We start from the raw sequence: 20160 nt of genomic DNA, 5'->3' as shown, positions 1-20160 counted from the left end.
GCACACGTTTGATAAAACGGAGGTAAATCTCTCGGCATCCATTTTCAAGCTCAGATGAGAAAAGAAGAGCGCACATTTCCGGGAGGGCGTGTCCTTTTAAAAAAATCAAGAGGCGTTGCTTTGTTGCCGGCCGTTTTCTCCGGTGTGTTAAACACACTTTAGAAAGGAGTGTCCCCAGACTATCAGAAGGCGGAGATCTCTGATTGTCTGGTGGCGCATGTCCACGTTTGGTCATGGACTTTCCACGTCCACATATGACGTCCAAGGTACCCTGGGTGTGTTGGTTGCTGACGTTCTGGGACGCCGTGTCAACTTCAGCCTGTTACATGCATTGTCTTTTTTCAACATACACTTATGTTTTCACAGGAAATGTACAGTTTGCATACAGTCTTTTTCAAAATAAAAGCACTACGTCAGTCCAATACTGTGGATTCATGTTTTCTTCAATCAACTGGGTTTAGGAAAAAGGGAACTGAACACTGGCCTCGAGGGTGAAAGTCTGTGGTTGTTGAACTTTTGCCACCTGAAAACATTGTCGTCCCACAGTGGTTTCCCCTGACACTGCAGACGCCGTTACAGAATAACGGCAACCAGCTGTGTGTCATGCTGATGTGAAAGGACGGCTTATTCATTGGTGTCTGACGCCAAAAGTCACTGACTAAGTGCTGGTATTTGGTACCTTTGGAGCGAGACCCATCCACCACCCCTCCCACCTGCCCTATAGGGACGTACCAGCTCCTTATCTAGAGTTGTTATCGGCAGCGTTATAAATTGACACTACCCAGTGGCGTTGGTGTCTGACACTGAAATCACTGACAAAGTGGATTTTATTTGAGGAGCTGGGATTGAGAACGGGCCGGTGCTCTGTGTGTTCAGGCCTCACAGTGAAGGTATAAACTGTTGTTTGTGTGTTTTAAATGTTTCATGTTCAGTCACACGGATAAAGCCACAAAGAGAGACATATGGAGAAGAATGGAGCGACAAGGAGGAATGCAGGACTGGGACCTGCGGCCATTGTGTCCTAATACAATGTCAGACTTCCTTTAGATGCCAGACACCACAAACACACACATGCACATACATAAGAGTTGAATAGCAGGCAGCGAGGCACCGGGCCCACTTCCTCTGCTGCAGGGGGAGAGGGAGAGAGGCTGGTATAAACTCGAGTCTCACACACACTTGAGCTCAGTCCTCTGGACACACACTGCTCTCATCTGTCTGCTGTCTCACTGGTGTTCATCTGTCTGCTGCTGGACCGACTGTCTCACTGTTGTTCATCTGTCTGCTGCTGGACCGACTGTCTCACTGGTGTTCATCTGTCCGTCTCTCTGCTCGGAGCCTGAAGCCGTCTCAAATTGAGATTCACTGATTTAAGTTGGACTTACACAAACTAGAGGAAGTAGATAAGAGGAAGACGTCTGAAACCACCTGAAGCTTCTTCTGCTGCCGCTGAGGATCAGTAGAAGGACGGAGGAAGTGCCTTGCTCAAAGGCACCGCAACAACAGCTGCTGAGAAAGAAAAAGGGGGAGACGCCACTTCATCAATCGTCTCAAGACTGTCCCAGGACGACTGTGACCCCAGATCAGGTAAAGGGTGCAGGGATTCTTTAACAGAACATGAAGCCTAAACTTCAGACTTTAACTCTAATTTGAAGCTAATTATTAACTTGAATATTTAATTTGATTGATCGTCTTTTGATTCAGTGTTTCCTCATTAATTTTATCGCTGTCATGTTGGAAAATCCTCTAAAACAGCAAATTATCCACTGAAACAATGCATCCTTCAGTGCTCAGTGATATAAAATGTACAGTCGAGAATCAAAGTTTTTACTACAAAAATATATAATATACTTAAATATGACATGTGTGAAGAAGATAGAAAACTGTGGCAGAATTTAAAGGCCAGGAGTTGAGGGTAGCAGAGTATCTGTAGTCAGGAGGGAGCTGCTGTCATCTGACAATCATACAAAGACCAAATACATTTCCCTCAGGACAGTGACAGATTCTCAAACAATCTAATAAGTTAAACAAGGCACAATTCTAATAAACGCTTCAGTGTGTTTACGTAGGTTTTTGTTTTAACACGAAACCTGCTATAGATAGGCAACAGAGTCCTTTTCCCATTGCCGGTAAATTAGAGTGCGGATTGTCATCTTTCTGATCTACACATCCTCACTGTGACCTCGTCACATGTCCACGTTTGGTCATGGACTTTCCACGTCCACATATGACGTCCAAGGTACCCTGGGTGTGTTGGTTGTTGACATTCTGGGACGCTGTGACGAAAGGGTTAACAAAATTCTCATAAATCAACACAGAAATTTAAAAAAAAATCTGTTTCAGCATTGAAACAATTTTGAAATTTTGAAACAACATCTTAAGTTGATGAATCAATGTTGATTCATCTTTCAAAATCAAGATATAATTCAACCATGATTCAACCATGATGTCGCTGATTCAACGATGAATAAACATTAGAATGCCAGCTAGCTGAAACACTCACGTGGTTGGGTTCAGGAAAAAAGAACAGGGTTTGGCTTTACCGTCTTACAGGAAGTGAACACCGGCCTCCTGGGTGAAAGTTGGTGGTTGTTGGACACCACCGGACACCATTAAACTATACGGTGACTGGCCTTGTATCATACCAACATGAAAGAACGGCTTTTTTTTGTCTATGTCTGACGCCAGAAGTCACTGACCAAGCACCAAATCTCAGAGCGAGACCAGGTTGGCACAGTGGCCACCAGCCGAAATCGTCAAATACTGGCGCTATGTCAGTGGACTTCCACATAAGATACCGAAGGACAAAGACACCTTTCATGCCGCTGTTTACTTCCCATGTGATTGTTGAGCGGCGACCGGCCACATATCATGCCGACATGAAAGGAGAGCTTTTTTATGTCAGCGTCTAACGCCAGAAGCCACTGACCAAGCAATCAATGACTTCTGAGTGAGACCTCGTTGCTCCAATTACAGACTAAAGCCAGATATTAGTAGGTGTTAGTGGTTTTTTTGTGCAGTAAAAATGAGCTTAATAAACAAACTAATTCAAAGAAAACTCCTGATATCAACTTTTAAATGATTCCAGCAGGTAGTGTGGTGAGAAGTGGGACTGACTACTCAGAAACCCGTGAGGAGGGGGACTTTGAAAAGCCTGGAATAAAAAGTTTGGTTTTGTTTACAGTTTTTAAGTAATTAGTGCCATAGCTAAATTAAAATAGGCTGAATAAATCAAAGTGTACTGACGCAATCTGTCATGTCTTCCCCCAAGAAAGAGAAATCTGGGTTTCAAAGAAAGACAGACAGAAAGGAAAGGGAAAGAAAGCAAACCCACTTAAAGTCAAAGAAAATTTGAAAAGGTGCACAGAGAGGTGTGGATCAAGAGAGGAAGGCCGGGGGGCCCACAGAGACTGCTCATGCACAGGGCTGAGGTTTGGTGCTACGCTCCTCAAGAAGTAGTGTAAGAAAGACATGATTGGTTTTGTGATTATGAAGATGTTTTAAGAGCTTTACAGAGGACAGAACATGCCTGGGTTTGGCTTAAAATGTGCAAATTAAAAAGGAAGTAATTCAACTGGGAATTTTGTGTAGGGTTATTTTATTCTCAGTGTATTTGATATCAGCTTCCCTGCTTTTTGATTCATGGCTCAAAATGTCATCACATTGACCTGCTCATACATTCATCTGTGGAATATTAATAGTGTAGGTTATAAATAACGTTTATTATCACATTAAAAACATCCTCAGGTCTGAGCGATGTCAGCGGTTCATCGTTTATTATTTCTTATTAACCAGCGGAGGAAAGATCTGTGTGTGTGTGTGTGTGTGTGTGTGCGTGCGTGTGTGTGTGTGTGTGTGTGTGTGTGTGAGAGCATGTTATCGAGACAGGATGCAGAACAATACTGTGCGCTGGATAATGGGCGTGCACACACTGACACGTACACACACATGTCCAGAAAAGGTCAAGCGAAAGTCTATACAAGGAAGTAATATTGTTATTAATGATGCTGGGAGCACTTGTGACAGACAGAAATACACACACACACACACACACACACACACACACACACACACACACACACACGGTTTGTTCAAAGCCTCATGGTTTCACAAAAACAGGAAGGGAGGGGCATCAAAAATAAAAAAATAAAATCAAAAATTGATTTGACGCCCTGAAGCTGTCTGGAGCTGTGGGTAGTTTTATGACTTCACCACGGGCAGATTAAATTCATCCTAATTTTGTTTTGCATGCAAAATTGGGGCAGTTTTTATGACGCATCATCTGAAACGGACTTTAAGAAACTGAACCCTACAGTAATAAAGTTATAAAATAAAAGAGGAAGTCGTCTATAATTAGCTTCAACAGGGTAAAGACAAGATACAGCACGCCATCAGTCCATCAGTGTGAATTATTCTGCTGCAGCAGATTTAGGGGGACATATTGTCAGAGATGGAATACTATATAATCAGTGTGTTTTCTTTAATGTATAATCACCCAAAAATAAGATTTGTTGTGTTTTTGTAACCTTAGAATGAGACGTTTATATCAACATGGGGAGCAGGTCCTCGTCTAGATCACCATGTTGCACCACCATGTTTCTACGGTAGCCCAGAACGGACAAACCAAACACTGGCCCTTTATAAACAGGAGTTGTGCAAATTTGCAGGAAAGCCCAATCAGTGTTTTTTCCGCATGTGTGGCGTCATCAACAGCTCCTCCCACAAGTCATCAACAGCCCCTCCCACAAGTCATCAACAGCTCCTCCCGTTGCAGAAGGCCGCCTCGGTCTGTTTAAACTAAAAGGGTTCCTCCAATATGTCTACCCTACGAGGCGGAAAATTGGGCACCTCGGATCAACTCGCCAATCCGGCTCTGTGTGTCTAAACGCTCGCAGCTTGCCGGCAAAACGGCCCAACATTCGCCGAAAATCTGGCAGTGTAAAAGGGACTACTGGATCTAGATAGGACCGCTCATGTTTTTGCATCAGCCACCATAGTCATCAGCCTCTCCACAACCAGCAGCATCAGAAAACCACAGATTTATAAACGGGAAACTGTTTTATTCAGCGTTATCGGTTTTGAACCTCACTCATGACACTTGAGGCTTAATTTCTCCTTAGCTGAGGGACTTACACAGAATCCCTTTATAGGTTTTCTTAGTTAAAGAAAAACAAACTAATTTATTGTGTTGAAAGAGATTTTACAGCGATAAAAGTTTCCATGAGGATTGTTTGTTTACTCGGACTCACGTTTGTGACACAAAAACACAAAACACCAAGAACAGTTCATGAAATCCAAATCTTTACTTAAGAGGTCGGGAAGGCAGTCAGCAAAAGTAGAAAAGTCCATTCAGGAAATCACACAAAAGCAAAGTCCATAAATCCAAGTCCAGTCAAAATCCAAGAACTCAAACACGAGGAAAAGGCTGGAGGGAACACACTGAAGCAACAACTACAACCTGACAACTGAATGAAGGGAAACACTGGGCTTTAAATACACAAAGGCTGATTACTAACTACACACAGGTGAGTGGAACAAGACACAGGTGAAACACATGAGGTCATTAACAAAGGGGAAAACTCAGGAAGTAAAAGAAACACTAAACACAATGAGAACACATTTCAAAATAAAACAGGAAGTGGACACAAACACGTGAACATTAACTTGACAGAATATCACATATCGTCTCACTAAGTTTATAGTTAGACAGTGAAACAATGTCAGAAGACAAGAAGACAAGGAAGCCGGCCTGGTCAGAGGAGGAGAACATTAAACTTCTGGAGGAACACAATCATAGAGAGCACAAACTACAAAGTAAATCTGATCCCCACGAAATAAATTCAGTCAAATCTAAAGTGTAAAATCAGGAGTGTATCCATCAGGTTCTCCTGGTTCTCACTGTAAAAACCTCTTTAACATCCAGGTCTTAAGTTATCAGAGAAAAAAGGTGAGCACACGTTCTCAGCCATCTTCAAGTGCCAAACGGTGTAGGAGAAACACTGATAGGTAACGTGGAACTACTTTATTCAGTGTTATTACCAGTTTTAATCACCTGCTCTGTTTGTTTTGGAGAGGAAGAGACCTCTGCTGATTATTAGGCTCCCAGTGAAAACCTCCTGAACGATGAACACCGAAGGAAATCTAACAAGGAGAAGATTTAGCTGGTTGCAATCTGCAATCCTCACAGCTAGATGCCACTAAATCTTACACACTGCTCCTTTAAGGTCATCCTCCACTCAAAGATGTGTTCAGTTTATTGTTTTATCGTCTCTGTGCAGAATGAAGTGTGCACGTACAAGCACGATCATTGACTTTCCAGTCATGTAGCAGACGTGTTGTGTGCAGCAGTTGAACATATTCATGAGTTCTGGACTTTTTTTAATGAGGGAGACGATGTGGAAGTTTCAGACACACACAACTCCAGCCAGTCTGACTCCCAACTTTGTCAGGGATCTCAGCGTCAGATATTGACGCACAGAGGCAGTTTTGCAGCGGTATGAAACACACCAGGCGGCAGTTTGTGATACCGTCTGCTACTGCCGCACTATAAAGAGTCATAAAGGGCAGGCGGGAGGGGACATGGATATGTCAAACAAAGTCTTTAAATCGGGAGCCCGCTCTTTGTTTCCTATGTGAAACCAAAAGGCAATGGAGTTAACTTAATAACAACGTAGTGTGCTAGTACGTGCCGCATGCTACGGTAGTGCCGTATGTCACTTTACGTTATTACGTTACATGACGTGAGTAACAACAGTACCTTTTTTCAGCCAAACCATGATGTTTATTTCTAAACTTAACCATTGAGAGTCGTTGACTAGAGATGATACGCCGTCTCATGGTGGTCACTTCCTGTCGACGTTACAGATCAGAAGCACAGAGAGTCGTTGACTAGAGATGATACGCCGTCTCATGGTGGTCACTTCCTGTCGACGTTACAGATCAGAAGCACAGAGAGTCGTTGACTAGAGACGATACGCCGTCTCATGGTGGTCACTTCCTGTCGACGTTACAGATCAGAAGCGCAGAGAGTCGTTGACTAGAGATGATACGCCGTCTCATGGTGGTCACTTCCTGTCGACGTTACAGATCAGAAGCACAGAGGTGGGCAACAAAATGTCTCTGAGATCATTTACTCTTACGACGTCATAAATACCAAACACAGCAGTCAGATTACCATGAAATGCACTGAGCACAATCACGTTCCCAAAGAGAGGAACAATTTAAATTTTACTGAGTCATCAGCAAGCACTTAGTCCCAGGACAAACTGTACAGAAATAGTAATGATGTTTTTTTAATCAAACTTTAATATTGTCAGGCGTAATGAACATTGAAGCTTCTAGAAGCTACCGGCCGAATACTGTTTGTATTTCACAGAGAAAAATGTAAAACACAGTGAATGCATAAACATACTCATACAAGTCAACAGGGAGAGAAACAGGCTGTGTGTGTGTGTGTGTGTGTGTGTGTGTGTGTGTGTGTGTGTGTGTGTGTGAGTGTGAGTGTGTGTGTGTGTGTGTTTACAATAGAAGTCTAGTTTTCCTTCCCCAGAGACAGACGGAGGGGACTGTGGGAACCGAGAGTGAAGCTAAACTAAGTCATGGACACAGGCTTATTATTAATGGGGTCATGGCCAGGCTGGAGGGAGGGTCACAGGGTCAAGATAATACAAGAACACACACACACACACTCACACACACACACACACACACACACACACACACACACACACACACACAGACCACCATTACACCCATTAACTTGTGGTCTTCACATTTCCATCAGAACTCAGGGTGAATTTTGAACAACTTTACACAAGGTGACAAGAAAATATGTGAATATTAATATAATCACTAGTCCATACCCACTGAGTGCACAGTTGCCCACGTACAGTTTCATATGGTGTGTGTTTGGGATACAGGAAACTGCAGATTAAATAGTCAACTGAACCCATTAAGAAGAGCAATGTATTCAGACAGAGTGTTTGTGGATTTGATAGTACGATTGCTTTATTGAAAGTACAGTAGCACCATTGCCAATAGTGGGATAGTTAGTGGGCTAAAACTGTACATTAGTAGTTGAGGTAGCACGTTGAAAGGCAGATAGTTAAAGTGTTTATATGTTGTATTGACTTAAAAGTGGGGCGCACTGGTAGTTCACATGGGAAAGGTGCGGTCCAGTCACCTTGAGGCGTCCTGTTCTACATATCTACCAAGTTTAGTAAAAATCCATATGGCGGTTAGGCCTAGATAAGAAATGAGCTCTCTAGCGCCCCCATTTTGTTTGATGGGCTCAATAATGGAGGGTCCCTCAGATTATGTGTGGTCATATGCCTACAAAGTTGCGTGGTGATGGGTGAAACCCTTGAGATGTTCTACACCTTTATGTGATGAGCCACGCCCTCCGCAATATTCATTGCCTTATAGAAGCTCAGTTTTAGGAAGTTTTCCAACTTTTGCCAAGAGGGAACTTTAGATATTGCTCCCTAGATTATGTTCACCCAGTTTCATGCAGATCGCTCAAACTTCCTAGGAAGAGATCCATTTGAAGTGTTTTTCAAAAACTTCAAAATGGTGGAAAATCTATATAAGCGGAAGTTATGGGTTCTTGAGGCAAATGTGTTCCTCATGAGGAGAGGCATCTCTGTGCAAAGTTTCATGTCTCTACCACATACGGGGCATGAGATATGCCCATTCAAAGTTTGACATTTCAATGGGTTGCTATAGCGCCCCCCTTTGGCCAATTGATGTAATATTGCTTCATTGGCATCCTCCCATGACCCTCTACCACTGTGCCAAATTTCACATGGATTGACCAAGTCAGTGAGGAGAAAAACGTGGAACACACACACACAGTTTTTGTCATTATACGGTAAGATAAGATGAGCCTACCTTTATTGGCTGCAGCTGAGATGATGTCTGTTTGAGGTGGATGCATATATCAACGTGTGTGCATAGTAACTCTTGGGATGAATGCATCCACTTTGTAAAAGAATACTATTAGTGTAATTTTTGGAAAAGTAGCTTTGTCACCTTCTACCTATGCCAGTCCTCAATGCCTATGTGCAGTTTCACATAGATTGACCACGTCAGTGAGTAGAAAAACGTGGGACAGACAGAATGACTGACTGACAGAGTTTTCGTCATTACATATTAAGAGATTATATATCTATATCTATATCTATATCTATATCTATCTATATCTATATCTATATCTATATCTATCTATCTATCTATCTATCTATCTATCTATCTATCTATCTATCTATCTCTATCTATCTATCTATCTATCTATATATATATATATATATATATATATATAAACAGTCAGGTGCTGTTAAATCATTACAGAAAATAGAAGGCAAAATGAGGAATAAAAATGAAAGAAAACAATGTGGAAATTTGGCATGTCTGTTGATTTCAGGTAATAATTTAAAGAACACCACAGTGTCATTATCGGTCCACACAGATCTGGCCCTGTTTTCTGACTGTGAGCAATCCTACAATTTAAAAGTGGCACCCACTAGTTCATGTGGTGGAGCAGGTGCCCCATGTGTAATGGCAATGTCCCCTTGGGACATGGGTTGGAATTGAGCCGTCGGCCTGCACGTCATTCCCCCGGTCTCTCCCTCCTTCACACCATAACTGTCCTATCAAATAAAAGCAAGAAAGCCCCAGAAAAGTCTCTAAAAGACAGAGTTTTCCATGACACTCAGATTTTTTACAAGTTTCCCAAAGCAGCCCTTCAGAGCAGGTGCACACTGTTAAAAGAGGTCTTTAATGTTGGTCTGTCTGTGGTGATGAAGACGATACTGAATACACACTTTCATGTAACTGATCTCACTGTCACAGCAGCGGTGTTGAAAACAACACAAAACAGTGATTTAAAAAATAGCTTTCGGCCTTTTGTCCACACAAACTGCATGTTAGGTCTGGAAATGATCCTGTTGTAAAACTCTGTCCAGGATGAACATTTTCAGAAACTGTTTTTGGAAATCTATGATTTTGAGTGTGCACTGTCATCTCCTGTGTGGCGTCACAAATGAGGCGACATCATGTAATAGCAGGGAGCACGAAATAGTGCTGGTTGTAACCTAAGTGCTAACAAACACTATTTACATGCTTGTACAGAAATGTTCAGGTAGTCTTCCGCTCATGGATGGATCACTGAACAGGCCTACTGGGCACAGGCCTGGGGATGCAAAGTGTCAGGGGCCCCTCGGCCTTCACCTGCAAAATGTCACCCAAACTCAACATGTAAAGACCAGAAAGACTCAAAGTACCAGGGAGAGACTCAAAAGACCCCAAAGAAATGCAAAGGAGCTGCAAAGAGACACAAAATCATTACAAAATCACTGGCGCCAGGCGCCGTCAAAGGAAACCGGTGACCAGCCGTGCATCATGCCAGTGTGAAAGAGCAGCTTTTTTTCTCGCTGTCTGATGCTGGAGGTCAGGGCCAAGTGATGCTTCAATGCTTAAGTCTGTCAATGCTGAATGTGTTTAGTGTTTGTGATTTTCCACAGAAGTGGGATATGAAACTTTTATTACGATGAAATATTAGTAAATTGAATCAATAGTTGAGGCCGCTGACTGAGCGTCAGGAACATTTAGATGGTTGGTAAAGTGTATAATGTGGAGAAAACCATGTTTAAAACATGTTTAGATGGTTTGCAAAATTTGGCTTCAAGTTGTTCGACAGATCTGAGCCTTGAACAGATCGATAGTAATCCTGAGACCTTGGTCGTGCCAGAACTCAAATATATTCTCGCCCATTCCAGAGGGAAAGGCTTTGTTGAAGGTACCCTTCCTTCCAGTAAACTTCACCATATCTTTCCAGGTTTAGTGCCAAGAATCGACGTGGATCTCCTGCCTAGAGTCGAGACAGAGCCTCAGCCAGACAGACACTGTGTGTGCGTGTCACACCCAGTTGTAAAACAGAAAGTTAGGCCTCTCTTTTGGCAGCTGTGACGTCTAAAACTTAAGTTTAATCTTCTTATTTTCTCCTTAAACATTGTCACTAATTTTACAGGAGACGTCTCCAAACAGAGACCGTCAGCGTTCATGACAAACGTTTTCAAAAAATCTAAAACTGAACAAAAGCTTCTCTTGTTTCATAAATGCTCTCAGTTTTTGGGAAACACATTTTAAACTTAAGAAGATTCAATAACTGGACAGAGACCCACTTCACCCTGCGGCAGACATGACACCTGTGTGTGCTCTCTGTTCCTCAGGTGAATCTCGTACCTGCAGAGTGACTGCTGAGAGAGAATCGACCGGCGAGTTGAGAAGTCTTCGCTGAGCTGTAAGCGGTCATGGCAGACTGGAGCCTGCTGGGAAACTTCCTGGAGGAAGTCCAGGAGCACTCTACCTCTGTTGGCAAGGTTATGACACACGAACACACACACACACACACACACACACACACTGCATACATTGCATACATTGCGTGCCAGGCAGGACAGGGCGACTTCCTCTGCATATACACCAAATCAAACATACATATATTTCCATATCATCCTGTTTGTGCTTTGTTTCCTGGAAGTTTCTGTCTGGGAATCTTTTAATAATGAGCACATGTAAAGTTTATGTCACTATAGGTTTGTTTGTCCAACCTCCGCAGAAGTCATGAAGTCTTAAAATAATCTAAAATAAAATATTAATATTCATTTTATGTTAAATTAATATTTTGCTCCATGCTTCCTGATTAATCTCTCCACGAAACATCTGAAGCTGAGACAGAAAACTGAACATCTTTCGTCTTCCTGCAAAGACTTTTACATTTTCAAATCTTATTACCGAAGCTAATGACTGAATATTGTCATTATTTACTCACAATATCTTCACACATTTCCACGTCATTGTGTCTGAGGGTTTGATATGTGTGTCTCTGTTGTTCTTGGCTGCTCAGGTGTGGCTGACCATCCTGTTTATCTTCCGTATCCTGGTGCTCGGGACGGCTGCTGAGTCGTCGTGGGGAGACGAACAGGAAGACTTTAATCAGTGACACTGAGCAGCCGGGCTGCGAACGTTGTTACGACCGAGCTTTCCCCATAGCGCATACGATACTGGGTAATGTACAACCTGATGTCACGTGATGTGAAGGATCAAAGTGAAATAGTAGCTCCTCATATTTGGGTGTGATATCAGCTCAGTTCATGATTCATTATGAACGTCAACAAACTGAAAACGATCAGATAAATAAGATTTAAACCAGGTGATTTAAAAGGTTGAAGCGTTTCAGACTGTTTTTTCCTTGCAGCTGTTGTTCTTCACCTGCAGCAGCTGGGTCCTATTTTTATCACTTATAAAATTAAGTTATTTTTCAACCTTAGACGATCTGTTTGAGCTGAGACTTGAAACCAAAACAGGTCCCGACCAGGTCAGGTCTGCAGCATAAGTTAGCATGGTCATCTAGCCAGGATAAAAGACTTTTGTAGGACGACTTTAGTCTTAACATACCTCACTAAGCCACTAAACTTGATTCATGGTCCAGCCCTCAGCAGCTCCTGTGTTCAGTGCAGGTCTGAGTAGGGTGGATGAGTCCAACAATCACTGACTTTCACCCAGAACGTTGGTGTTCGCTTTCTATAACATTGTTATTTTGTGTCTCTTGGCGTCTTTTGGTGGCCAGTTTTAGTCTCTCTGTAGTCATTACGTGTTAAGTTTGAGTGAAATTTTGCAGGTGAAGGCAAAAGGGCCCCTGACACTTTAGGCCCCTGGGACTGTGCCCAGTAGGTCTGTTCAGTAATGCATCCATGAGTGGAAGATTCTCGGTACATTTCTGTGTAAACTTGTAAATAGTTATATTAGCAAGGAAAGAGCACATTAGGTGCTCAGTTTTTCCTGACTACACATCAACGCTGAAAACAAAGGTTCACCCTGGACAGAGTTTTACAAAAGGTCTGTTTCCAGCAATCGGTCTGACTCAAAGTTGCCGAAAACCGACCTTGGTCAGTGACTTCCAGCATCAAAGCTGTCCTTTCACGTCAGCATGACACGGTTGGGTTTAGGAAAAAGAACAGGTTGGCTTTACAATCTTACAGGAAGTGAACACCGGCCTCCTGGGTGAAAGTCGGTGGTTGTTGGATCCATCCACCCTACTTGGAATTCTGACACCTTAAGTTTTGTTTTTGTGCAGCTGCGTTTCCCCCTGACGCTGCAGGGTGTGTCATCGGGGTCTGGCGCCAGAAGGCACTGACCAAGCACTGGTATTCGACATCTTTGGAGTGAGACCAGGTTGTAATTGTTTAACAGTGTCTGGCGGTGTCAGGGGGAAATGTGACGGGACAACAACGAAAGTTAAGGTGTCGGAGGCCTGAGTAGGGTGAGTGGGAGTGGTGGTGGATGGGTCCAACAACTATTGACTTTCACCCGGGGGGCCTTACACTTCCCGTAAGATTGTGAAGCCAAACCCTGTTTTGTCCTAAACCCAACCACGTGCTTTTGTTGTTGATGGAGGAAAAAAACATCAATTCACGGGACTGTATGCAAACTGTACATTTCCTGTGAAAACAGAAGTGTACTTTGAAAACAGACAATGCATGTAACAGGCTGAAGTTGACACGGCGTCCCAGAACGTCAACAACCAACACACCCAGGGTACCTTGGACGTCATATGTGGACGTGGAAAGTCCATGACCAAACGTGGACATGTCGAGGTCACAGTGAGAACAAACAATGTTTTCCTTTCACAAATTCAACGTAACACAGGCCGAGTAATTGATATACAAATAGTCATTTGGGGGGGCGATGTAATCCTTTAAGTACAGTACTTGAGTAAATGTGCTGGATGTTAGAGCATCCCTGCTTCCACACAGCTAAAAATGTTTGGTAACACTTCATAAGACAGCCCGCGTTTTAGAGTGTACCTCTCACCCACTTTCCTGGGAGTTAGCGTACAACTCCTCCCGGTCACTTACCACATACTTCCCCGGGAGGAGTTATACCCTAACTCCCAGGGAAGTATATGCCAAGTGACCACGTCGTTATACTCTAACTCCTGGGAAAGTGGGCGGGAGGTACACTCTAAAACGCGGGCTGTCTTATGAAGTGTTACCAAAAGTTCATATTAAACAAACCTCCTCCAACTGAAACATGAAAGGCTGCAACATTAACATACAGAACACGAAGTAGTGCGGCGTCTGCAAGAAATCTGTGTGCAGTGAGGCCACAATAATCTTTATATCCATGGTGTGTTTTAAAATAAGAAGCAGTGATGGTAGTTTGTTTTCTACATCATGTAAAACTGTTGTAAACCTTTTGAGCGTCACTAACCTTTGACCCTGACCTTTGACCCTGACCTCCTCTCTCAGGTGCTGCAGATCGTGTTTGTGTCCACTCCCAGTCTGATCTACATGGGCCACGCCATGCACACTGTCCGCAGAGAGGAGAAGAGGAGGAGCAGAGAGGAGGAGGGGGGAGAGGGGGGAGGGAGAGAGGAGGACCAGGGAGGAGGTGAAGAAGGAGGAGGAGGAGGTGAAAGAGGAGAGAAGCACGGGGGACGAGGAGAGAGGGACGGAGGGAAGGACAAAAGAGACGGTCCATCAGCGGGTCGAGTCCGTCTGAGGGGGGCGCTGCTGCAGACCTACATACTGAGTATCCTGATACGGACCATCATGGAGGTACTTGTATCTTATTTTGTAGCATACATGACATACTGCATGATAACAGTATTTCAAAATAAAAGTGGACGTAAATAAAAGAGGCAGCAGTGAATGGACGCAGCTGACTGTGACTGGACGTCCTTACAGGTGGTGTTTCTGAGTCTTCAGTACTTCCTGTATGGAATCTTCCTCAACCCTCTGTACGTCTGCAAGGTAAAACCAAAACAACAAAACCATTCAGAGTTCACTGTGTGTCTGGAACATCACATTCAGGCCCTACTGTCATACTCTGTGTGTCTGTCTCAGGCCTGGCCATGTCCACATCCAGTGAACTGTTACGTCTCCAGACCCACAGAGAAAAACGTCTTCATAGTGTTCATGATGGCCGTGTCGGCCGTCTCTCTGGTCCTCAGTGTGCTGGAGCTGCATCACCTGGCGTGGAGACACTGCTGCAGGTACAGAGGGAACTCTGAGTTTGTGTTTGTGTTCTTGAACAGTTTAATGGACCATGACGGTGGCTTTGCATGTTTTGAAACCTTTAATCAAACTGCACAAAGTCGCTGCAGGTGATTTCAGATGCACACTGAGATCTAAAATGTTACGGTGATGAAACGTGTGACATCCGCATTTGAGTTGTGATTCTGCCAGACTGCAGAGCCCCAGTAACGTCGCCACAGTTAACACACTTGGCATCCTGCAGAGCAGCGTCACGTCTCTCTGACCTGTCCTCATGGACTTCCAGGTAACAATAGTGTTCGCCCTCAGCCTCGTGTTGTTTGTAACTGTTGTGAGATTAACGTCTCAATACAGGCGGACTCATTTAGGCAACAACTCACCGTTAAGTTACAACTCTCTGCTGACTCCAGTTCACAGACTGCCCAGTGCAAATTGTTTTCCACGTCCACATGTCTTTGAAAACCAAAGCTCTACTCGAAATAAAGTGCAGATCTTCCACGCCACAGCTCTGATAATTCATTTAAATAAATGTGAAATGCGGTTTGGTGCTTCACATGCCTTGTGCCAAGAGCGCAGAGAAGGAGAGGGGGAGTGCGAAGCTGCAGCCGCTGCAGGCGTCTGTTCTCCGGGATTCTTCATGAGTATATAAAGCTTATTCAGAGGATCATTTGAAACATAAGTACGCGACTATTCAATTAAATCAGAGATTTTCTTGTATACAAAAACTGTATTGTTTTCTTGGGCGGTGGATTGAATTTTAAAAAATGTGAATTTAATTTTATTTCTGAATCAACAGGAAATAAAGAATTTAGCTGGATCACAGGTTAAATTAAAGGCTCCTGACGGGAAAGTGACAAGAGTGAATATAAGATAAACCCTGCAGCATTTAAGGCCTGAAGAAAAGATGTTTGTGAGAAGCTGAATTTGATGTAAATCAACCAAACGTCCCCCCAAAAAAAGACTCTTTTCTCTTCAGCACTCTGTGAACTTCATATTGAAGAACTTTGAGGTAGACTGGAAATGAAAAGTCTGAGACTCAAAATTTCAAAACAAAATGACATCTTTGTCTGCATCAATGAATGGGGATTAAAATTAATATGTAAGAAAGCAAAACACATCGGAGAAGCAGGCTGGAGGACGAGTTGAGCCTAAAAAACCCCATCCGGATCAGTTTAAAAGATCAAGTCTGTATTTTTCATATGCAGTGTAAAAATTCATCATCTGATAAAAAACTGTTAGTCACAGAAACCCACTGAGTCCAATACTTTTTATGTCACGGGTGTGGTTTGAACCCAACCGCAGCACCAAAGACAGACAGGACAGTTTGTAATGATGCTTTACTATACAGCTTGTTGATCACAGAATGAGCAGGTCAACAACTTGAGGGGCCTTCTGAGACACAAGTTCAGTTGATGAATGTACCTGACTGTACCTCATATAACCTAGTCTCGCCACCAGACCATCAGAGATCTCACGAGGCGGTGTCAGACGAGCAGAAGGTCCAACACCAGCAGAAGACCGGCTGCAGGTTAGTCAGAACTGGCGAGGAGTTATGCAACCAGCGATGATGATTAGTGGATCCCAGAATGTGCAGCCATACAGCGAGGTAATCCACAGCACAGGAAATCACAGGCAGCAGAACAGCTCTGTCTACACAGCCACAGGAAGCAGGCGACCAGAAACTAGGAAGTCAGAGACCGGCGAGGTTGGCAACAAGGAAGCAGTCCACAAGAAATGCTGGGAAGTCTTGCATGGACATGACAGTCTGTGAAGCTGGAGTCTTAATAGTGTCAGGGCGTGATGAGCCACAGGTGAGTGGCGTTACCTTGATGAGGTGGGTGTGGTGGACCGGCAGGAGCAGGAGATGTGTGGACAGGTGATAGTCTGGCAGGTGGGTGTGGCGGAGAGGCAGGGTGAGTGGAAATTTACTGGGTGAACTGAGAGAGTGGCATGTATGGCAGGTCGGATGTGCCTACTGTGACAGTGAGACTTTTTTAGGTTGCTGTAATACCTTTTGCTGCTTCTCCAACCTCAGGGCCGACTGCCATCTACTGAAATACACTGACTGTACCTCATATAACCTAGTCTCGCCACCAGACCATCAGAGATCTCCGCCTTATGATAGTCTGGGGACACTCCTTTCTAAAGTGTGTTCAACACACCGGCGAAAACGGCTGGCAGAAGGACCGCCCTGCGGATTTACTATTGGTTCTGCAACGTAGGGAGTTTTTTTAAACTCTGAAATTGTATCCGCCCATCTAAACACAAAATCAGGGAGAAAGACATCAGTCTTTAGTTAAGCAAAGTGTCTAAAGACTGACTTGTGAGTCTACATATAACCCCACTTCAAAAGATCTGAACTATCCCTTTAACCAGCTGCATCAGTAAAGTGATGAACACATGAATGCATCAATAATCATAATCCAATAATATATAAACAAACATAAATCTGAAATGAACCATTCTGCACAATGAGCACTTTTACTTTTGATTCTTCTAAGTAAATTCTTTATACATAACTAAAATATTGAATGCAGAGCATTTTGCATTTTGAATAAGTTATTTTCATAAGTGAACAAGCAAAAACTAAAAATAAAGATATTCGTTCAAGTCAGAAAGCTGATTTTCATTTGAAATAAACTAATATTACTGGTTTGGGACTTTGCTTACATTTGCTCATGTTGCTTTAATAAACCAATAAAATCTCTGCCTTTAAAAGGGATGAAGTCAATATTGAGACGTCTGCTGCAGTAATAACGGTTAGGCAATTTTTAGAGGAAGAGGAACTCCACTGATTTCACACATCAAAGTCAATTTACTCATAAATGAGAGCCCTATTCAGCCGGTCTGAGGAGACACATCCGGTGATGTTATCAGGGTTATCTTGCATCGGACTTTGGGGATTCACACTTATAAAAGAAAGTCTGTGTTACAAGCTGAGAACTCGCAGATCAAAAGCTTTGGGTGTTTATTAGGCAGCGGGAGTCTAACGAAAAGACACTGTTACTGTTAAAGTCAGGTTATCTCGGCCATCGCTGCAGCTGTGTGACTCAGAGGATTGCAGAATGCAACCAGCTGAAACTTCTCCTGGTTAGAATTTCATCAGTGTTTATGGTTGGGGAGGTTTTTACAGGGAGTTGTAGCTGCTGACGACATGGAGGGAAGTTCAACATCATTCATTTACACATAATACTCACATTGTTATGAAACAAAGCTGGATGAAAATCAGCAAAGTGTCCCTTTAGTTTCAACAGGAAGTTAAGAACTGCTGAATATCTGATGCATTAAAACATTCATTTTATGATGAGACTGTATCGCATCTGTTAACTGGTTAAATCTCTTTGTTGCAGGCATTACTTCTTCAGAGAGAAGGCCGTCGCTCCTGCCAACGCCTCGCTGGCCCGGCAGCTCTCTCTGTCCCCTCCACCACCCTCAACCCCTCCTCCAGACTTCAACCAGTGTTTGATTGGCTCCTCGCATTTCCTGCCCCTCCCCTTCCCCAACCACCGCCTGGCTAACCAGCAAAACTCAGAGAACATGGCCACTGAGAAGCACAAAATGGCCGCCGCAGCAGAGGAGGTCAGTCTCCTCCAGATGAGCTGCTACTCGCCCGGATGGCAGGAGAGCGGTAACAGTCAGATCCAAGATGGCGGATACCTGAGGACAGACGCTAACTCCTACACCCCTGTGAGCGGGGAGATCAGCTGTCCTCAGATCCAGAGTGGCGCCCCGGACGGGCTGCTGCTTTGCCCGAACGGAGGGCTCTGTCAGAAGGACAGCGAAGATTCAGCAAAACCAGCGGACGAGCAGCGAGCGAGGCGGGCGACCTCTCTGTTTAGAAAGGAAGCGGAAAATGTAACTTCTCTCACGCCTGCTGAAAAACTGTTTGACCTTTTTATTCATACTCAGTTTATATAGCCGAAAGAATCAGCGCCACACATTTAGCACCAGCCACAGAGTGTAGATAAAGATGGGCGACATGTCTCCACTTACCCCGGTATATCAAAATGAAGGCAAAATATCCCAGATACAGCTGCTGCCATCTTGCACTGGTGAAGTTATTTGGAGCCAGAGTTTGCGCAGTAGCGATCTCTGCTGGTATCAAGATCCCGCCCACAGCTTGGTACACACAGCTGTCAATCAAAACCTCAATTACAACAACTAAGGCTAGCAAGCCCATTAGTGCCTCTCCCCATGTGTTAAGGGCCCCATGTGTCCTCTCCTATCTGGGGAGGTGTGTGGTTGACTCACCGTCAGGCCACCGCCGCTCTTGCTCATTGCAACCAGCTCGCTTGCACTGGACGACTCCACTGGACACCCCTTCTCTCTTTTTCGTGGTTGTTCAGAGTGAATGTGTATTCACATGGATAATTCGTGGTGGCGTGTCGAACGCTTTCTCAGGCTCTTTTGTCTTCTGAATGTCTTGCGGCTCATCACTTATTACCACCAGCCCCCAAGTGTGACGTCAGTGCTGACCCTGCCTCCTACCACCTGCCTAAACCACACCCACATCTACAGGACATTCTTTAATCTACCAATAAAGCTGTCATAACATCATTTTTGGGGAAATATATCTGACGTGTACTTTGAGTTTTTAGTTCAGCCCATGTCTCATCAACTAACATGGAGGGGGCAGGGTTCATGTCCTGCACTGCAGCCAGCCACCAGGGGGCGATCCAGATGTTTTGGCTTCACTTTGGGGAGCTGTCATGTCGTCCATCTTTATATACAGACTATAGTATAAGCACAAGCTCTGTTTTTCAGTTGTGTCTCAAAAGTAATGGAACTCCACTCGCTGACTTGATGAGGAGATGTTTTCCTCGGACGATGAAGCGTTCAGATTGCAGTTTTAGGCCCCGATCACACAGAAAGTGTTTTGCAGGTTGCAAAATGTGAAGCGTGCCTCACTGCCTTCCCTTTATTGTTTATTTTTCTTATCAGTTGGTCCAGGAGCTTCTCCTCCATCATGGACGTTTCCAGGCATATTTTAGGATGACTCAGGGGCAGTTTGACAACCTGCTGTCTATCGTCAGGCCCAACAATGAACACTAACTGCAGGGAGTCCAGTGGTCCTGCTGAGTGATTGAGCACCACCAGTTTCTCC

General features: G+C 43.9%; 1 pseudogene; it reads left to right on the top strand.

Moving 5' to 3' along the window:
- The first annotated feature begins 1166 nt into the window (after window positions 1-1166).
- Window positions 1167-18895, top strand: LOC125903404 (gap junction alpha-5 protein-like; annotated as a pseudogene).
- Window positions 18896-20160: the final 1265 nt, after the last annotated feature.

The sequence above is a fragment of the Epinephelus fuscoguttatus genome, linkage group LG16 (assembly GCF_011397635.1).
Source record: "Epinephelus fuscoguttatus linkage group LG16, E.fuscoguttatus.final_Chr_v1".
In the NCBI taxonomy this organism is placed as follows: Eukaryota; Metazoa; Chordata; class Actinopteri; order Perciformes; family Serranidae; genus Epinephelus; species Epinephelus fuscoguttatus.
The sequence above is the reverse complement of the archived record's forward strand: the minus strand, read 5'-3'. Positions and strand labels throughout refer to the sequence as shown.